General features: G+C 44.8%; 1 long non-coding RNA gene across 2 annotated transcripts in view; it reads right to left on the minus strand.

Annotated features, from left to right (window-relative positions):
* The window catches only part of LOC147013732 (uncharacterized), a 74,336-nt gene that overhangs the window by 28,670 nt on the left and 23,914 nt on the right, over positions 1 to 21,752 (minus strand). Inside the window, exons 1-3 of one of the 2 annotated variants that reach the window (XR_015050496.1) lie at positions 4,392 to 5,306; positions 4,212 to 4,273; positions 1,204 to 1,443 (exon numbers count right to left, since the gene is read on the minus strand). This is a non-coding gene — a long non-coding RNA (uncharacterized LOC147013732). Of the gene's footprint in view, positions 1 to 1,203; positions 1,444 to 4,211; positions 4,274 to 4,391; positions 5,307 to 21,752 lie in introns of those variants that run through there. The other variant, XR_015050497.1, reaches the window with a different exon arrangement.

The following is a 21,752-nucleotide window of genomic DNA, read 5'->3' on the forward strand; positions in this document are numbered from 1 at the left end:
TTACAGTGAGTATTGTAGGAGGCATTACAGTGAGAATTGTAGGGGGCATTACAGTGAGTATTGTAGGGGGCATTACAGTGAGTATTGTAGGGGGCATTACAGTGAGTATTGTAGGGAGCATTACAGTGAGTACTGTAGGGGGATTACAGTGAGTACTGTAGGGGATTACAATGAGTACTGTAGGGGGATTACAATGAGTAGTGTAGGGGGTATTACAGTGAGTATTGTAGGAGGCATTACAGTGAGTATTGTAGGGGGCATTACAGTGAGTATTGTAGGGGGCATTACAGTGAGTATTGTAGGGGGCATTACAGTGAGTACTGTAGGGGGATTACAGTGAGTACTGTAGGGGTATTACAGTGAGTATTGTAGGGGGCATTACAGTGAGTATTGTAGGGGGCATTACAGTGAATATTGTAGGGGCATTACAATGAGTATTGTAGGGGCATTACAGTGAGTATTGTAGGGGCATTACAGTGAGTACTGTAGGGGGGATTACAGTGAGTACTGTAGGGGATTACAATGAGTACTGTAGGGGTATTACAGTGAGTATTGTAGGGGGCATTACAGTGAGTATTGTAGGGGGCATTACAGTGAGTATTGTAGGGGCATTACAGTGAGTATTGTAGGGGGCATTACAGTGAGTACTGTAGGGGATTACAGTGAGTACTGAAGGGGGGATAACAATGAGTACTGTAGGGGGTATTACAGTGAGCATTGTAGGGGGCATTACAGTGAGTATTGTAGGGGGCATTAGCGTGAGTACTGTACGGGGCATTACAGTGAGTACTGTAGGGGGCATTACAGTGAGTACTGTAGGGGGGATTACAGTGAGTACTGTAGGGGGGATTACAATGAGTACTGTAGGGGGTATTACAGTGAGTATTGTAGGGGGCATTACAGTGAGTATTGTAGGGGGCATTACAGTGAGTACTGTAGGGGGCATTACAGTGAGTACTGTAGGGGGCATTACAGTGAGTACTGTAGGGGGGATTACAGTGAGTACTGTAGGGGGGATTACAGTGAGTACTGTAGGGGGGATTAAAATGAGTACTGTAGGGGGGATTAAAATGAGTACTGTAGGGGGTATTGCAGTGAGTACTGTACTTTGTACCATTTCATAAACTTTCACTAACACCAATGGTAACACGGACAGACATTGTTACGTCCAAATGCACAACTACATGTACGTTTACAGTTTACCTTGCAGGTAGATAGATGTTCGTGGACAAGCCCAGTGTTGGCTTAACGAGGGCTGGCTTAATATCTTACGGGATCTTCAGTTGGAGCCCCTGTTGTGCTCTTGAAATGACACCAGGTGGGTCGACTCAGCCTGTCATCCTCCCGAGGTCGGAAAACTGAGTACCGGCTTACTGGCGACAGGGGCACTGCATCAGCGGCACAGATGCGCTTCCAGAAAATGACACAACCAGCAGCCACGGGCTGAATACGAAACAAAAACAGCGGACGATAAAATCACAAAGCTCGAGTAAACGAAATAAATGCTGTCAAAGCACATTTTAATCTCGATGGTAAATGATTCAAAACTTCCTTCTGCAACAGAATGATGAAATCAAGATCCAAAACGACTACCCAAGGTCGTCCCACAAATGGTTATATCCTTTAAGATGGTTACAACCGTTTGGATTTTAGCCTTATGATTATGCGGTCACAATGGTTAGGAAGTGGAACTCAAACAGTTTTGCAATCATCAAATTTCACGAAATTTGATTCCAAAATGTCCTCAGTGGAGAGTGGAATTACTCTTGTGATATTCTTCAACTGTGAATAATTTGTGCTTCACGAAGCTGAGACATTTTCATCAATCAACCTGGAGAAGAATAAAAGGATATTATAATATCAGAGCCCTTTTTGAGTTTCCCTTTCTATTGATTCTTGTCGGACTGAAACCCAAAATGGTTATAATTGCGTTTAATGTTCACAAAACGTGAATAATGAATAAAATAGACGTGAAAACAATTTCTCAGCAGCAAAGGGACGAAGATCGCCATCGATTCGGGAGATGTACACCGACGGTTTCCACGACGATCGTCGTCATGGTAACGGGTACCTGTGGATTGCAGGCGGCTGTGGACGCCTCGAGCATGAGAATGTGGCTCCTCCCTGTCCCCCTCCCTCCCCCTGGAGGCTTCTTCTCCCGTACAGTGACCGCATTGTGTCTATTCTGTTCGGCACGGAGTATTAATCACCATGTGGATTAGTCTGGCCCCTTAATCTATCTCTGCCTCTGCCTCTGCCTCTGCCTCTGCCTCTGCCTCTGCCTCTGCCTCTGCCTCTGCCTCTGCCTCTGTCTCTGTCTCTGTCTCTGTCTCTGTCTCTGTCTCTGTCTCTGTCTCTGTCTCTGTCTCTGTCTCTGTCTCTCTCTCTCTCTCTCTCTCTCTCTCTCTCTCTCTCTCTCTCTCTCTCTCTCTCTCTCTCTCATCTCAAATAAATCCCACCAAAATGTATTCCTTTGAATCCATGTTCTCCTTTGACCCGTCGTAATTGATTCGTGATTCGTTGTACGTATATATTTTTTTATAACATGATATGATGTAAAACGCAACAATCAAAGCGATCAACATCAACAAACAATATCAACAATCGCAACCATTGTACAGAAATTATAATCATTGTACAGTAGTAGATGCTTTTCGTTGTACCCCCAAATAATAATTTGTGTACCCATTCGGGAATAGCATCAGTGATAATGTTTCTTACATTCGGCTCTTTGTCATCTAAAAGTTAATCCTGTCTGTAGCCCTTGTTCGTCAGACATGATGTTTCTCTCTCTCCCCCATCTCTTCCCCCTCTCTCCTCCCTCTATCCCCACACTCTCCCCTCCTTCTCCTCTCTCCTCTCTCTCCCCTCCCCCTCCCCCCAACCTCTCCTCTCCCCTCCCCTACCTCGCCTCTCTATCTCTCTCTCCCCCCAACCTCTCCTCTCCTCTCTCCCCCACCTCTCCTCTCTCCCCCACCTCTCCTCCCTCTCCTCTCCCCTCTTCTCTTTCTCTCTCCTCTCCTCTCTCCCCCACCACTCCTCTCTCCCCCACCACTCCTCTCTCCCCCACCACTCCTCTCTCCCCCACCACTCCTCTCTCTCTCTTTCTCTCTCTCTCTTTCTCTCTCTCTCTCCTCCCTCTCCCCTCTTCTCACTCTCTCCTCTCCCCACCTCTCCTCTCTCCCCCACCTCTCCTCTCTCTCTCCTCCCTTTCCCCTCTTTCTCTCTCTTCCCTCTCCCCTCTTCTCTTTCTCTCTCCTCCCTCTCCCCTCTTCTCTTTCTCTCTCTCTCCCCTCTTCTCTTCTTACTCTCTCCTCTCCCCTCCTCTCTCTTCTCTTCTCCTCTCCTCTCCTCCCCTCTCTCCTCTATATTAGTAAGAAGTTGGGTCACCCAATCAATATCGGGGTATTTAGCCTTTAGTTCGAGCATCAGGATTATTGTTTGTTTCGATGTCACGATTGGAAAAAGTCATGAATACATGAACACAGTGAAAGCGAAGGAAACGCACAAACAGCAGGGTAGAGGGGACACAACAGAGGGATACTTGGACGAAGAATGGGCACGGGGAAGAAACACCAGAAAAGCATGGCAATGATAGCAAATTTCCTCATCAGTGTCGTCCCCTGGAGACCGAGGACACTTTTTATATCAATTTCCATTCTGCGTGCGGGAAATAAATATTTCATGCAACAGATTCGATTCCCGACAGAGCATTGACCTTCAAACGCAGGTGCAGTCCAAACTCTGCCCCTTTTCTGGTAGTGAGAATCACATGATATATCATGCTCGATTGCCGAAAGCAGCGTTATTTATTGTTTTTTTTACATTAATTTGAATTAATAATTTATAGTTTTGTTGTGATTTTGGCCAAAGGGCCACCCCCCCACCCCCCCCCCTCATGAAGCCACCTTTTTCTGGAATTGAATCACATTTGTATACTGGAAGAATATCAATACGACACAGTGGTCGTTGGTTTATTGTGTATTTGTGCAACAAATATTTTTGATACTTTGGTGTCAAATTTTCATTAGACAATTACTGAGAATGCTTCTCTCCACATTATTTGGATTCCATGTACACATTCTGAATATTACCCCCACCCATAGCAACTCGAATCTATATGTAGTCTAATCCATTCTCATTCCTTCCATGTATATGATGTCAAATTTGAGCGACTAGTTAGGAAAATACAGTCGTTTAAATCAACCCACCTCTCAACCTTGTTTTCATATTGGTGTGAAAACTTGATTTCACCCCCACGACACAAAATGGCCTGAAGAAAAAAACGTATACCACAATTCGAAGTGACACCCACCGTAGAAATGCTCCAGAGAGGTTGGTGTAACAGAATATGCAAACAAACATTGTATGTGGTGTGGGTTGAGAAAGACCTTTTTCTCCTGGGTCTTGCTCCTTGCCAAGTACTTCGACTCTGAATTTGTCCCGATCGCATGTGCACAGAGAGGAGTGAGATTTGTTTTTTTTTTTTTTTACTCTGTCTGCCTGTCTGGCAGTTAAACAAAATTTAAAATCATTATAAACAGGAAACTTACTCTTTATAAGGATGTTATAAAGGACACAAACAACAGGCACGAAGAACGAATGTCACTTATTAAATAAGTTGGTGTAAAAGATGCTGCATCAATGGTGGAAAACCTCAGTTTTTTTTTTTTCTGCGAACTTTTAAAAATCTTTATTTTATTTCAATTTCAAATTTTTTGTCCCAAATTTTACTCTCAATCTTGTGGTTGAGGAAGTTGCTTTAAAAGAACTTGCATTCTCCTCCTGGAAGCTAAACCCAACCGAAGGCAAGCTCAGATCATTCCACAAAGTCTGCAACAAGCGTGTGTCTAACCACAAGTGAGCCACAAAACAACATCTGTCCAACCTCAAGAATGAAATTTCAAAGTTGTCTCCATCCTCTAAAACCTGGTGGCGCCTTGTCAAGTCTGTCTGTGGTGTATGCTCCCCTTGCGTCCTCTCTTCAAACTCCGCTCGTGAGAAGGCCGAACACCTCAATGTGTCCCCAACCCATCCCTCTCGGTACGCACCCTTCCCAGTTGTACCCAACTGCTCCTGAATTCTGTGTCACTTGCATATTCTGTGTCACATGTCACGCCAAGAAGCGAACATAGAATTCTTCTTACATTCGCTTCTGACTTTACCTATTACCTCAACATTACCTCAACAACCTCAACATGACCTTCACAACAACAACTACACCGCCTAGAACAGGATCTCATCTGAAAAAAAAAAATATTACCTCAACATTACCTTCACAACGACAACTACACCGCCTAGAACAGGATCTCATCTAAAAAAAAATATATATATATATATATATATATATATATATATATATATATATATATATATTACCTCAACATAACCTTCACAACGACAACTACACCACCGAGAACAGGATCTCATCTGAAAAAAATATATATTACTTCAACATGACCTTCACAACAACAACTACACCGCCTAGAACAGGATCTCATCTAAAAATATATATATAACCTCAACATAACCTTCACACCGACAACTACACCACCGAGAACAGGATCTCATCTAAAAAAATATATAATACCTCAACATTACCTTCACAACAACTTCAATGCCTAGAACATGATCTCATCTGAAAAAAAAATATATTACTTCAACATTACCTTCACAACGACAACTACACCGCCTAGAACAGGATCTCATCGAAATATATATATATTACCTCAACATTACCTTCACAACGACAACTACATCGCCGAGAACAGCATCTCATCTGAAAGAAATATATATTACCTCAACATTACCTTCACAACGACAACTACACCGCCGAGAACAGGATTTCATCTGAAAGAAATATATATTACCTCAACATTACCTTCACAACGACAACTACACCGCCGAGAACAGCATCTCATCGAAAAATATATCAGGTCAGGTCAGGTATGGGAGCATGTGCCAGAACAGCGCGTCGCTGCGTCTACTTTCCGCCGGTACTCCAGGGGCCTCCGTCTGGCCATCCCCCAGGCAGATGCCAGGCCCATCCCCATCTCCTTGAGATGATGGTCAACCTGCTGCAACCATGAGGCACGTGGTCGGCCCACTGGCCTCCTCCACTCATGAGACTCCCTCGCTGAGAGAATCTGGTGAGCAGGATCAGCGTCAGGAAAACGAGCCACATGTCCATACAGCCGCAGCTGACGCTCACGGACTATGCAGGTAACAAATCTCATCCGAGTCTCTCTCAGCAACCGCTCGTTGGACACAAAATCCGACCAGCGATAGCCAAGGATTCTCCGAAGAGACCTGGTACCAAAGGAATTAAGTCTCCGTCTCAGATCCTTGGTCAAAGTCCAAGTCTCGCACCCATAGAGCAAGACTGGAAGTACCAAGGACCTGAAGACTCGGACTTTCGTCCTCCCGCACAGGTACCGGCAGCGCCACACCCCATGATCCAGTGAATCCATGACTCCCCAGGCCCGACCCAGACGTCTATTGACCTCTCGCTCACAACCTGCAGAGACATGAATATCACTGCCAAGGTAAGTGAATCTATCCACGACCTCAACATCCTCACCACAAACAGACACAGACAGGACAGCAGCATCCAAGATGTCACCGAAAGCCTGGATCTTAGTTTTGACCCAAGAAATCCGTAATCCCAACGGCTCCGACTCCTCATTCAGCACCTCGAGGGCCCCCAAGAGGATGTCTAAAGTCTCCGCAAAGATGACTGCATCATCTGCAAAATCAAGGTCCGAGATCTTGACATTGCCAAACGATGCACCACAACTTGATCTCTCCGACATCCTCCCAAAAATCCAGTCCATACAAGTGCTGAAAAGTGTGGGGGCAAGTACACATCCCTGACGAACTCCAGTAACAACTGGAAATAAGTCAGAGATGGTACCACCACACTTCACAGCACTCTCAGTACCAGAGTAGAGTTCAGACATCAGATCGATCAGTTTCGGTGGCACCCCACGAAGACCAAGAATCCTCCAGAGGACATCCCGATTCACTGAATCGAACGCTTTACAGAGATCAACATAGGCTGCAAGCAGCCCCTGCCGAAACTCTCGTCTGCGTTCGGTAAGGGCACGAAGTGCAAGGATACGGTCAATCGTTGACCTCTTTGGTGTAAAGCCTGACTGCTCTGGACGCTGGTGCTCAAGCAGATGGTGGCGAACCCTATCAAGAATTATCCGAGCAAAGACCTTGCCCGGCACTGAGAGCAGCGTCACCCCTCGGTAGTTGTTGCAGTCTTGGCGATCACCCTTCCCTTTCCAGAGAGGGACAACAAGGCCCCTCTTCCAGTCAGTTGGGATGATGCCTGTGTTCCAGGCAGAGCACAAAACTGCATACAACGACACGAGTGCAGCATTTCCACCAGCCTTGAGAAGTTCGGCATGGATGCCACAGATCCCTGGAGCTTTGCCCCGTTTCAACTGGTTCACCGCAGCCCGTGTTTCCACAAACGATGGTGGACCACAGTTGATTCGAGGGTCGGCAACAGGGATTGTAACACCTTGACGTCCAACTCGACAGCTGGGGGATCAGCCTGGTACAACCGCTCAAAGTAACCGGCCCAGCGGGCCTTCACTTCAGACTCCTCTGTCAAGAGCCTACCACTCTCTCCTCGAACTGCAGTGCTCCGAGGGATGGGCTTGGATGAACGTAATGCGCGAATTCCCCTGTAAGCGGGACGAGAATCACCTGTCCACAGGTGATGCTCTACCCCCTCACAGATTCCTCGCACAGAGGCCTCCTTGTCCACCCTCAGTGCACGTACAGTTTTACGCCTCAGCTCCCTGAACAGCTCAGCTCTGCCATTCAGCCTGGCCCTGCGACTCTGGTCAATGGTATCCAGTGTCCCTTGAGAGACAAAATTCTTCTTTGCCCTGCGGTGAATTCCAAGGCATCCACCAGCAACATCAAGGACGGTGGTCTTGAAGGTGCTCCACAACTCTTCAGGACCCCCCAAAGCACCCAGACCCCCCAAGTGTCCACTCAGCCTGTTCGCAAACTCCTCAGCTACTCTCTCATCCCTGAGCTTGGCAACATCCAGCCTAGGCTGGGATGCTACCATTCTCCAGGATTTAAGGTGCAGCTTTAGAGTTGCTACAACAAGCCTGTGGTCAGTATTGAGGAACTGAACACTCCGGTAGACCCTGCAGTTCTGGATCATCCTCCAACGACCGTCAATGAGGACATGGTCAATCTCCTTTGCCACACCGCCAGCGTTGGAATACCAAGTCCAGCGATGAGCTTGCGGGCGCTGAAACCATGAACCAGCCACCCTAAGTCCATGACTTCTTGCAAAGTCAAGGAACTTAGTGCTATTCTGGTTCATAGTTCCTGACCCATGGGGACCAACACACACCTCATAACCATCCCTATCAGTTCCAGTCGATGCATTGAAATCCCCCAAGACTAGAAGTGTATCTCGTCTGGGGCACTGATCAACCACAGACTCGAGTGTGGCGTAGAATGTGTCCTTCACGGTGAGATCACTCGCCTCAGTCGGAGCATAAATAGAGACCAGGGAAATGACACCTAAGGAGTGGCGAATCCTTAATCTCATAATACGCTCGTTGACCGGTGTTACCTCAATTATCATTGGGGTCAGCTTATTGGACACAGCTACAGCAACTCCTTGGGTATGGTAACCATCAGAGCGACCAGACCAATAGTAGGTGTAACCACCCACCATTATCTCGCCGCAATCCGGTCTCCGAACCTCAGAGAGAGCTGCAATCCCGATGTCCAAACGCTTGAGCTCAGATGATAACAGAGACAGGTGATCATCCTCTCTTAGGGATAGGACATTCCAGGCACCCATCCGAAGGGACCGCCTCAGGTTAACCCAAGGAGACCACCATCTGGTGGACGACACCTCAGCACCACTCCGACACACTCTCCCGCAATCTGACCCAGGGATGTTACCCCGTGGTTTCCCTCCTATCAAAGATTGGGGGTCCCGAAGGCTTTGCCCCAATCCTGTCATCCGGTGAGCTGCCCTGCGAAGGGAAGCTGCACAGGAGGTACTCCCACGGAGTGGGTTTTCAGATTTTTTTGCGTTTTTGCGTTTTGCGGAATGAAGCGTTTTACGGTGGCCGGAGTGCAAATCCTGCCACCAACCTCCTAATAAGAAGTAGCCCAACTGCAGGAGGACGTCCGCAGACACAGTTGGGCACTAGATATGGATGGCCGTTGGCTCACAAGGAGCTCCTCCACCCTTTGACAGGTTTTGTTTTTAATCCTGCTGGGTGTCCATATCCAAACACCCTCCTCACCAGAAAACCTGGTGGGGGAGACTGTTTAGTCGCCGACAACCCGACCATGGAACAGGTTAGTACAGGTTTACATGGTACCTGTAGCAGGTGACAGATCGAACCTGACCTGACAATAATATATATTACCTCAACATTACCTTCACAACGACAACTACACCGCCTAGAACAGGATCTCATCAAAAAAAAATATATATATATATATATTACCTCAACATTACCACAACGACAACTACACTGCCGAGAACAGGATCTCATCTGAAAGAAATATATATTACCTCAACATTACCTTCACAACGACAACTACACTGCCGAGAACAGGATCTCATCTGAAAAAATAAATACCAGAAATGAACATAGAATTCTTCTTACATTCGCTTCTGACTTTACCTATAACTTCTTCACAACTGTTTACGCAATTTCCGGTTTCTTCGGCCTGGATTCGGGATCAGCGATCAAATAATGTAAATCACGATTAAAAATTATTTTTTGATGAAGTGGGAGATATCTTTATTAAAATCAGTGGAGGAAATATACACCATGTCTGATATTATTTGGGTCTTTCATGTCTCTGACGATGTCTTTACCTCCCAGCATGCATCATTTCCCATGACAAAAACCGGAAGCAAAAAAAAACGGAAGCAAAAAAAAAAACGGAAGCAAAAGGGTCATAGCCAATGACACGGATTCCAAATTGCCAGGGTATTGTGTTGTTGTTGTTGTTTCCTATTCTCTCATGTGCACGCGTTAAGTAATATTCACAAGATAGAAATAAAAGCCAATCGTGTTTATACACCGCACAGCGTTTAAAAACAACCGGAAGCAAAAGGGTCATCGCTCACGACACGGATTCGAAATCGTCAGGGGTATTGTGTTGTTGTTGTTGTTGTTGTTGTTGTTGTTGTTGTTGTTGTTGTTGTTTCCTATTCTCTCATGTGCACGCGTTAAGTATGAAGCTCACTGCGTTCGCTATAACTAAAGGTAAAAATAAAGGTTGGCCGACTTATGACCAAATGGACTTACGACTGGTCGGTCGGAACCGATCGCGGTCGTAAGTCGACGACTCCCTGTAATAGGTACTTCGATCTTATCCAAACTCTCGACGTCTGCTCTCCTCGTTCTCTCCCTACATCTCCTTCCCATCTGTCATTTTTTTTTTGTCCTTAATTCATTTATCTGTTCAAACGAATCTTATTCTTTCATATTCTCTTTCACACCTTTCATCGTTACATTCAGAATTTGTGTTTTCAAGAAGTTATTTTTTTCATCTCACCTCTTTCTGTCACACACAGCCAGGGTGTCTCTGTCTCTCTCATCACAAATTAACCTTCACACACCAAGGATGGATCGTCGGTTCAACCCGGCCATCCTCTCAACCGTTATTCACCATTTATTTAATTATTACCTTGAGGGTCACGTTCCCATCGTAAGTGACTCCTGGTATCTTCTTCAATGTTTATATTTTTTCTTCTTTTCAACGAATATCGTACACATACTTACACGGTGCCTGCACGAACGAGCACGTAATTCGTTATCCCACATCGTTCCAGTTTGAACGGGTTCAGTTACACGCATGTCAGAGTGAAGCAACGTCACAAGATGTATCAACATCATGGAACCAAGTACGAGCATCTCCTCGCACTGCGTATCGTTGTCTCCAGAACGGGGTCGAAGAAATGAAAGGTTTTATTGAATTATTTGTTTCTCACATTGATCTCATGCTCATGGAGAAGCTTGTACGTACATCACTTGCAGGACAGACACGAGAAGGCCTCGGTGTACTGTTACATCAATAACAAACGACGTTAGGAGACAAAGGACAAATGAGTCTTACATGGGATTTAAACTCTGGGTTACCCTACATCATGAGCCAGGAGTTCAGGATACGACCACCAGTCGGTTAACCCAAATCGGTTCTTCTTGTGAAGAACTAAAAAGGAATAAATCCGAAGGTGTTGATGTTTACAGAACTACTACTACAAGCCACCTGATCTTGGCTTCAGGTGATTGAAGGTCATCGTCCGCTTAACATCTGTGATGCTCTTTGTTCTCGTCAAGTCATCGATATATTTCAATGACCTATTGTTTGTGACAAGGTTGCATCTTGAACGACTTCTTGGAAGTTAAAATTAAACTTCCAATTAAATAATAATAAAATGACTCATTTTTCAGCCTTGAATTGCTGTGTTTGTCATGAAGGTTTTTTTTTCTCTTTTTCTTTCTTCTGGTTTGTGAAAACAGATCCATTTGGGTGTCACAAATCACAATGTACATTTATTTAGTGAGGGGACATCTACAATATTGTGTACAGTTTTGGTCACCACAACTTAGGAAGGACATAGCTTTAAAAGAGAGGGTTCAGCGCAGCACCACTAGATTGATTCCTGGCTTAGCTTGACTTAGCTATGAGGAGCGGTTGAAGGAGACGGGGCTTTATATACTAGAAAGGAGGCGGTTATGAGGAGATATGATGGAGATGTTTAACATAATTAAAGGTATTGATAAAATAAGTGAAGATGAATTATTCAGGATATGGGGTCATCTAGACAGGGTCAAATTTTTTTTTTTTTAATGAATAATTCAAGCATTTCATGTTGACGATGGACACTCATTCTTACTCGACTATTTTGGGATGCTGAATCCAAATCAAGTGTTTTGCCAGACTCGATTTTGAGTTTTTAACCCTTTAATGGCCGACTTATTCAGGGCTGTTTTTCAGCTTTTTTCATTCACTTGACTCATGTACTGGAGTTTTGATGTTGTTAATTAAAAAAAAAAAAACCATCTCCCACAAAACCTCGTTTAGTCATCATAATTGTATATTCTGCACAGCATTGGCCATAATTACGTGGTGAAATGTCTATTAGGAGGTAAAACACACATCGGGGTAACACGTGTGCTGAAATTCTGGAGATTTGACAATTGGGCTGCAATGGAACCAAACTATTTCATGTTTTGTGAATTTCTTTACCTGTGTGAGCCACTCACAGGTGGATGATGTTTGAAGGTTCCATTGTGCTGCAGAGAATGACAAGAACATGTGATCTCGGGTCCCAAAAACCAGCCCACTCGCTCACATTCATTATTTTGCCTTCTTTATATTGTTGCAGCCATGGGTACCGAGTGTATTATGAAGTGGTTAATCCCCGTTTCTCCTCGGAAGAGCCGGACCTGGGGCCACCGCTCACAATTAACTTAGAGGTATGGTGAGTTGCTTTAAAAACCACGACCACCAATCAGTTAACCACGAGTTCCAGTGTCCACCATCTAATTTGCCATTTAACAAGAGGTCACGTGGCCTCCTGACCGGGTAACGTGCCCTCGGCGATGCACCAATCTCATCTTGATTAGATCTAAAGTAGAGTAGCCGAGCGTTTACCGCTGGTGCGTGCCGATGATGACAGGTAAATTAGTTTGGGAATTATAATCTCCCAATCTATCTAGGTTCAAACAATGCTGGATCAGTAGATGGAAAGGACAAGCACGGACATGTTGAAACGTTAACAAGGAATTGATTAATGAGGAAAAAAATTAATAACCTGAAGAACTTTTTATTTCTTTGTGGTGAAAATCAGTAAATTCAAATCAATCCAAATAATCTCAAGTAAATAAAGAATTAATCGGTAATTGATAGAAAAACAGACAAAGAGCAGATACTTATTACTATGCCTTACTTAATTAAACACGAGACAAAGGGTACACAGCAGATCATTCGGGGGAAAGAGAAATCCGGTCTCGGCTTACCAAGGTAGATGTTGTCGTGCGTCAAATAAAATGTCCCGAAATGTGTGAGCGTGCCTTGGTCCGCTGCCAGCACTCTGCCTTGCCGTGCACCCACCCGCAAACAGGCTCGAACACCAATCGGCGTCATATCGTCACCCCCCCCCCCAGGAACCAGGGACACCAAGAATCAGGTACACCAAGAATAAGGTACGCCAAGAGCAGGTACTGAGCAGAACCAGCAGGAACAGTCCAACCGTTACCCACCATCAGGAGCAACAACTGTCACCGACTCACCAGCCGTTCAGAATAATTGTCACCAACTGACTGGAATTGTAAAGAACCATCACCAAAAAACTGTCACCAACTGTCACAAATCTGCCAGGAAAGCGGTCCTGCATGTCAGGAAAGATGCAACCCCAATCAACACAGGCCTGGCTGGCGATGCCATGTTTGGGGTGCAAGATGAACGGCAGAAAGCAGCCATTTACCAAAATTACGGAGCGAAAACGTGAAGCGCTCACAAAACGTCAACAACAACCATCCCCTATCCGTTCAGCCCGACATGAACAAGAGCCAGCCAGCGTCCATAGAGCTGCCAAACGGGGCTTCAAAAGTTGATGGAAAAAGGTGGATGTCAATCGTTGATGAAAAAGAGGTGGGTGAGGTAGATGATCTACAGCCGTATTTGACCGTCAGAATAACTGCTTCGGAAAAGCCTGCGGTGTGCTTAATCAAATGTCCTGTAAGTCCAAAGTGTAAATAAATCGTCCACCTCCAAGCCAATGTGTCCCGATGGAAAGGGGTTAGAATGAGCCTCCGTTGGGCTAACGACTATCTCGCGCGTGCATGAACGTGTCGCAAAGAGGAAAAGGCAATCCCCATAAGAAAGGGAATCTGTTCTATACCCTTCACCAATGCATCAAAGTGTTTGAATCCTACCAGACGAGGGGATGGGTCTACCCTGGACATGCATTTATGGAACTAACTGTCTGAGGACCTGAATACTGCATGCATGAGTCGGATCCAATTCTGAAATCCACAACAATATGTTGTACTTTACATGTCACTTTTACCAAACAGTACCAAACAATGTGTGTGTGTATATGAGAATCCTAACTCGTACATTTACATGCATATGAACATCCGAAGTCATTCTCTTTGTTGTTTAGACAGTTTACTTCTCACAATACAAGCCCCATGGTCAGTCTCTGAGTACAAGAACTTATCTATCCCTCGTCTTGGAGGATTTCATGCTGTAATGAACTTTTACAGAGTTCTGGGGGGTGCCATATGTAATGGTCCGGTTTATATGAGTTGTGGGTAGAATGTGATATCCGCCATATGTCAGGTCAGGTATGGGAGCATGCGCTGCAGCAGCGCGTCCCTGCGTCCACTTTCCGCCGGTACTCCAGGGGACACCGTCTGGCCACTCCCCAGGCAGATGCCTGGCCCATTCCCATCTCCTTGAGAGGCCGATCAACCTGCTGCAGCCACGAGGCACGTGGTCGGCTCATTGGCCTCCTCCACTCACGAGGCTCCTTTACTGAGAGAATCTGGTAAGCAGGAGCAGCATCAGGAAAGCGAGCCACATGTTCATACAGCCGCAGCTGACGCCCACGGGCGATGCAGGTAACAAATCTCATTTGAGTCTCTCTCAGCAAAAGCTCGTTGGACACAAAGTCCGACCAGCAATAGCTAAGGATTCTCCGAAGAGACCTGGTACCAAAGGAATTAATTCTCCATCTCAGATCCCTGGTCAGAGTCCAAGTCTCACATCCATAGAGCAAGACTGCAAGCACCAAGGACCTGAAGAGTTAGACTTTCGTCCTCCCGCACAGGTACCGGCAGCGCCACACCCCATAATCCAGTGAATCCATGACTCCCCAGGCCCGACTCAGACGTCTATTGACATTCAGCTCACCCAGGGGAGACATGAATATCACTGCCAAGGTAAGTAAATCTCTCTGTGATCTCAACATCCTCACCACAAACAGGTACAGACAAGATGGCAACATCGAAGATGTCATTGAAAGCCTAGATCTTAGTTTTGACCCAGGAAACCTGTAATCCCATCGACTTTGACTCCCCAATCAACACATCAAGGGCCCCCAAAAGGATATTCAGAGTCTCCACAAAGATGACTGCATCATCTGCAAAATCAGTCAGAGATCTTGACATTCCCAAACAATGCACAGCAGCTTGATCTCTCAGACATCTTCCCCTGAATTCAGTTCACCCAAGTGATGAAAAGTGTGGGGGCCAGTACACACCCCTGATGAACTCCAGTTACAACTGGAAATAAGTCAGAGATGGTACCACCACATCTCACATCACTCTCAGTACCAGGGAAGAGTTAAGACATCAGATTGATCAGTTTTGGTGGCACCCCATGAAGACCTAGAATCCTCCAGAGGGCAACCCGATTCACGAATCAAACTCTTTACAGAGATCAACATCGGCTGCAAGCAGCCCCTGCCGAAACTCTCGTCTGCTTTCAGTGAGGACCCGAAGAGCAAGGATATGGTCAATCATTGACCTCTTTGGTGTAAAGCCTGAGACTACAGAGCAGACACAGGTTCAGGTTGAGGATCAACGTGCAAGACAAGCAGCCTCCAGGTAAGCTGAGACTACAGAGCAGAGACAGGCTCAGGTTGAGGATCAATGTGCAAGACAAGCAGCCTCCAGCACAGCATGTAGAGCACCCTTAGAAGGTGAAGCATTTCGATACAAGTCCAAATGCATTTTACAACGTCCAAGATTGGGAATTCGAACAAAACCACGAGGCCAACATTCTCCAATTTGTCATCCAGGAAATATTTCAATATATATTGGATTGAATTTCCCCGGGCAACACGGGGTACTTATCTCATATAATATAATTATGATGTCATACAGAACATGGCAGCCTTCTTTAGTCTGAGTACTTGTCAATATACTGTAATGTGGGTGTGCTCCAAAAAATGCTTCGGTTCGATTCCCACTTTCAAATTTTCGCCCATTTCGCCAAGGTCTCACCCTTTTGTGCAATTATTTAAATGTAAAATATATAAATATCATTTCCTGAAAAGTAAAGTAATACTCCATTGAATATCATGGACATATGCAGGTGATGTAGGTAACGTTCGTCGCATCCAGTGCTCAATGCGGAACATCCCACGCAGCTGCACAAGTCCCATAAAACCCGGTGGAACTAGGAGGAGGTGGCAATGGGTAAGGGAGGATCAGAGGGACATCAAACAAGGGAAAAGGGTGCGGCGAACAGTGTGCCTGCACTCTGTAAAGGACATTTGCTGCATTTGGGTTCGGTTGTTGACGACGTGTTCCCAATTGGGGTGATGTGCGCAGAATGGTCCGTGGGAGTTCCATCAGGCTCGCTTTGAAAGGCAACTTGTGGGGTGGGTGGAACACAGCAGCGGTAGTCAATGAGGCAGTTCTAAAGGTGCAGGGATGAAAGGAGATGGAAGAGAAAGCATGGCTCGCAGAGGGCAGGGCAATTGGGTGAGAGGCATTGCGGCATATGGGTGGAAAGCCATGAGAGGCGAGGTCCGAGGCAGCAGATGGTCCGCTCTTGTGAGACCATGTGTGGCCTTTGATGACATAAACAAGGCACTAAGATACCGGCATTTTGGGGTGTAATGCGAATTTGAGGTTCGTCTGAAAGATTTCGGTCTCTGGTGGAATCCGTTGACAGGTTTGCTTGCCGGTGTGTGACGGAGGAAGCAATATGGATTGGTCATACACTGGTCTCGTTGCCATGCGTTTCAGGGTAGAAAGAAAAACGACGAAGGATGTCGGTGTTACAGGTGGTGTCCTCAGTGTGTTGAGAATGCAAAAAAAAAAAAACAACTCGAAAGCAAACTGGAGGATTTATCGAAAGCCAAAAGTTCAGGTCAAACTGTTCAACCACGAGGGCAGCATCATTCAGCCATCACTTTTCAACCACAATATGGCCATTATACCACCATCACTTTTCCACCACAATATGGCCATGATACCACCATCACTTTTCCACCACAATATGGCCATCATTCAGCCATTACTTTTGAACCACAAAATGGCCATGATACCACCATCACTTTTCATCCACAACATCACCATCATTCAGCCCTCACTTTTCAACCACAAAATGACCATCATTCAGCCATCACATGACCATCATTCAGCCATCACTTTTCAACCACAATATGACAATCATTCAGCCATCACTTTTCATCCACAACATGACAATCATTCAGACATCAATTCTCAACCACAATATGACCATAATTCGGCCATCACTTTTCAACCACAATATCACCATCATTCAGCCATCACTTTTCATCCACAATATGACCATAATTCGGCCATCACTTTTCATCCACAACATGACCATAATTCGGCCATTACTTTTCATCCACATCACCATCATTCAGCCATTACTTTTCAACCACAATATGACCCTCATTCAGCCATCACTTTTCATCCACAACATGACCCTCATTCAGCCATCACTTTTCATCCACAACATGACCCTCATTCAGCCATTACTTTTCAACCAAAACATGACCATCATTCAGCCATTACTTTTCAACCACAATATGACCATCATTCAGCCATTACTTTTCAACCACAATATGACCATCATTCAGCCATTACTTTTCAACCACAATATGACCCTCATTCAGCCATTACTTTTCAACCACAATATGACCATCATTCAGCCATTACTTTTCAACCACAATATGACCCTCATTCAGCCATTACTTTTCATCCACAACATGACCCTCATTCAGCCATTAGTTTTCAACCACAATATGACCATCATTCAGCCATTACTTTTCAACCACAATATGACCCTCATTCAGCCATCACTTTTCATCCACAACATGACCCTCATTCAGCCATTACTTTTCAACCACAACATGACCCTCATTCAGCCATTACTTTTCAACCACAACATGACCATCATTCAGCCATCACTTTTCATCCACAACATGACCCTCATTCAGCCATCACTTTTCATCCACAACATGACCCTCATTCAGCCATTACTTTTCAACCACAACATGACCCTCATTCAGCCATTACTTTTCAACCACAACATGACCATCATTCAGCCATTACTTTTCAACCACAATTTGGCAATTATTCGGCCATCACTTTTCAACCACAAAATGACGTTTCGGCCACAAAATTCCAGATTCCTTCACTTTCTCATGAAGCTCACCTGTGAGTTGAAACCATTCTGACACGCTCAGTTTCGTCTTCAGAAAAATCCTACAGCTAAGGGTCTCAGTGTGAGTATTGGGATCCGTTGGACTTCGTCTGAAACGGGGGCTGATGGATTTGGTCTCGATTTTCACGTGCGTGCCTGCGTCCCCAACCATATCTCGGACATGTGCGGACAGATTGTATTTGGACTTGGCACAAAGACAGCACATCATGTTATACATATGCACGTCTTTTTTTTCGACATCGGATCCAAGATGGCCGACTGGCGGCCATTTTAATTTTTTTTAAAACAACAACCCGGTGGAGAACACGTCCTCAGCCATTCCTCGGACACACGTTTACTGATGTTTAAATTTATCATCCAGATAATGAATGATGGCTTACATATGCACACCATTTTTTTTTTCGACATCAGACCCGATGGCCGACTGGCAGTCATTTTAGTTGTAAAAAAACTGTGATGTTGAACATATCCTCAACCATTTCTCGGACATGCATTCACTGATGTTGTTCGAACTTGGCACACAGATATATAATGAATGATGGCTTACATATGAAAGTCATTTATTTTCGAGATCAGATCAAATCTGGCCGAATGGCGGCCATTTTGTTACTTAAATGTGTCCCCAACCATTTCTCAGACAAACATGGTCCGATTTTGTTCAAACTTGGCACAATCACAGCACATGTTGACGTACACATGCCCCTCACTTTACTTTGTGATCTGAGCAAAGATGGCCGACTGGTAGACTGGTAGCCATTTTAGTTGTACATAAATTTGGGCTTGCCCTTTAAATTTCCATCAAGCAAAATTACTAAAACAATGGGGGAGATGACATTTTATGTCTTTTTTTCCTTGTTTACTTTGACATTGCACGCATACTTATGAATGAGTACGAGTAATTTATTAAATTGTATGAATTTGTACAGACATTTATGGAACAGCTTATATTCTGAAAGTCAAACCATACGAATCTGTAGAGGAAGTGAAACTGCTACTGTTCCTGTGGTTGATGGTTTGTTTTGTTTTTTTTCACTAACTGCGGCTCTGACCTAGCAGATTGAAGGCAGATATAAGCGGAAAACTTTTGGTTTCCTATACAATGGCCAAAGAGGTGGGAGAGGTGGATTTTATCGCTCAGCTGGATGAGTTTTGTTTCTGCAGAGTGGCCACAATGTCTTGTCACCCGCTCTACAAATTGTAACATTTCCTTTGCGTGCAGGGTGTTCATTCGTTTCCTTTTTCAGTATTTTTTTTTCAGATCGAGTGAACGTAGCCATGGGTAATACAAGCAATGACACCACTGAACAACGGATTGTTTGTTGTCAGTGTCACAAACAGGGAAAACAATGGAAGTGATGTGCGTTGACTTCCAGCAACGATTCCACCAAGAATCCCTTTGGGGCTTCATCAAAGAGATTGTTGCACAGCGCTACAAAACTACCGATGACCTCAAACAAGCAGTGACACTTACTTTTAATCGTATCATCCGGAAAATATCCCACAGAACGTGGCGCAAAATTATTTTCTGTAACTCCAAAGATGGAACACAAACGGATCCACTGGACACTTTAGCAAGTGATGTAAAATGGGTAATAGAGTAAAAGAGTACTCCAAGTGTATGTGGTATAACTTGTAGAACCCTTCAGTGTTGTCAGGTAATGTGATAAAAGCCAATGTCACAATGTTTCAATGGATGACAACACATTGTGGCAACCTGTACCTGTCCGCTCGTGTTCGTCCTGCTCATCACGCTATAAGCCTGGTGTTGGCTTGACGGTTAAGGTAGCTGGCTTAAGATCTTAGTGTCTTGAGTTGAAGCCCCTGTCGAGCAGTTGAATCAACACCAAGTGGGGTTGACTCAGCCTGTCATCCTTCCAAGGTTGGCAAAATGGGCACCAGCTTAGTGGAAATAGGGGCACTGCATCAGCGGCACAGCCACGCCCCCAGAAAATTATGCAACCAGCAGCCACAGGCCAGCTACTCATGCTCTCGACTAATTGACAATTAGCTGTTTCGTTCCAAAGTGCATTGGCCAAGGAACTTCATGCCCATGCGCATTTCTGCCAATATCCTATGTCCACGTTCCTCTGTGTCCCCAATGAGTTTCGTCATAATTCGAAGTAATTGCAAACGAATTCCGAGGCGAGACCGATTATATCCTTCTTATTTAGGGCACGAATTAAAATACCGAAAGGCGCAAATTGTGTGCAAATCAAAACCTCTGATGTCCAAGAAAAAAAAAACCCCTTAGTGGGAAAGTTTAACCTTCGGGTTGGAATATTAACCTTCGGGTTCGAATATTAACCTTCGGGTTCGAATATTAACCTTCGGGTTGGAATATTAACCTTCGGGTTGGAATATTAACCTTCGGGTTCGAATATTAACCTTCGGGTTCGAATATTAACCTTCGGGTTCGAATATTAACCTTCGGGTTCGAATATTAACCTTCGGGTTCGAATATTAACCTTCGGGTTCGAATATTAACCTTCGGGTTGGAATATTAACCTTCGGGTTGGAATATTAACCTTCGAGTTGGAATATTAACCTTCGGGTTCGAATATTAACCTTCGGGTTCGAATATTAACCTTCGGGTTCGAATATTAACCTTCGGGTTCGAATATTAACCATCGGGTTCGAATATTAACCTTCGGGTTCGAATATTAACCTTCGGGTTGAAATATTAACCTTCGGGTTGGAATATTAACCTTTGGGTTCGAATATTAACCTTCGGGTTCGAATATTAACCTTCGGGTTCGAATATTAACCATCGGGTTCGAATATTAACCTTCGGGTTCGAATATTAACCTTCGGGTTGGAATATTAACCTTCGGGTTCGAATATTAACCTTCGGGTTCGAATATTAACCTTCGGGTTGGAATATTAACCTTCGGGTTCGAATATTAACCTTCGGGTTGGAATAGTAACCTTCGGGTTCGAATATTAACCTTCGGGTTCGAATATTAACCTTCGGGTTCGAATATTAACCTTCGGGTTCGAATATTAACCTTCGGGTTCGAATATTAAACTTCGGGTTCGAATAGTAACCTTCGGGTTCGAATATTAACCTTTGGGTTCGAATATTAACCTTCGGGTTCGAATATTAACCTTCGGGTTCGAATATGAACCTTCGGGTTCGACAATCAACTTTCGGGTTGGAATATGAACCTTCGGGTTCGACAATCAACCTTCGAGTTCGACAATCAACCTTCGGGTTGAAATATTAACCTTCGGGTTGGAATATTAACCTTCGGGTTAGAATATTAACCTTCGGGTTCGACAATCAACCTTCGGGTTGGAATATTAACCTTCGAGTTCGACAATCAACCTTCGGGTTGAAATATTAACCTTCGGGTTCGAATATTAACCTTCGGGTTCGAATATTAACCTTCGGGTTGGAATATTAACCTTCGGGTTCGAATATTAACCTTCGGGTTCGAATATTAACCTTCGGGTTCGAATATTAACCTTCGGGTTCGAATATTAACCTTCGGGTTCGAATATTAACCATCGGGTTCGAA

The sequence above is a fragment of the Eptatretus burgeri genome, chromosome 13, assembly GCF_056783735.1.
Source record: "Eptatretus burgeri isolate ZD-2024b chromosome 13, Ebu_testis_v1, whole genome shotgun sequence".
Lineage (NCBI taxonomy): Eukaryota > Metazoa > Chordata > Myxini > Myxiniformes > Myxinidae > Eptatretus > Eptatretus burgeri.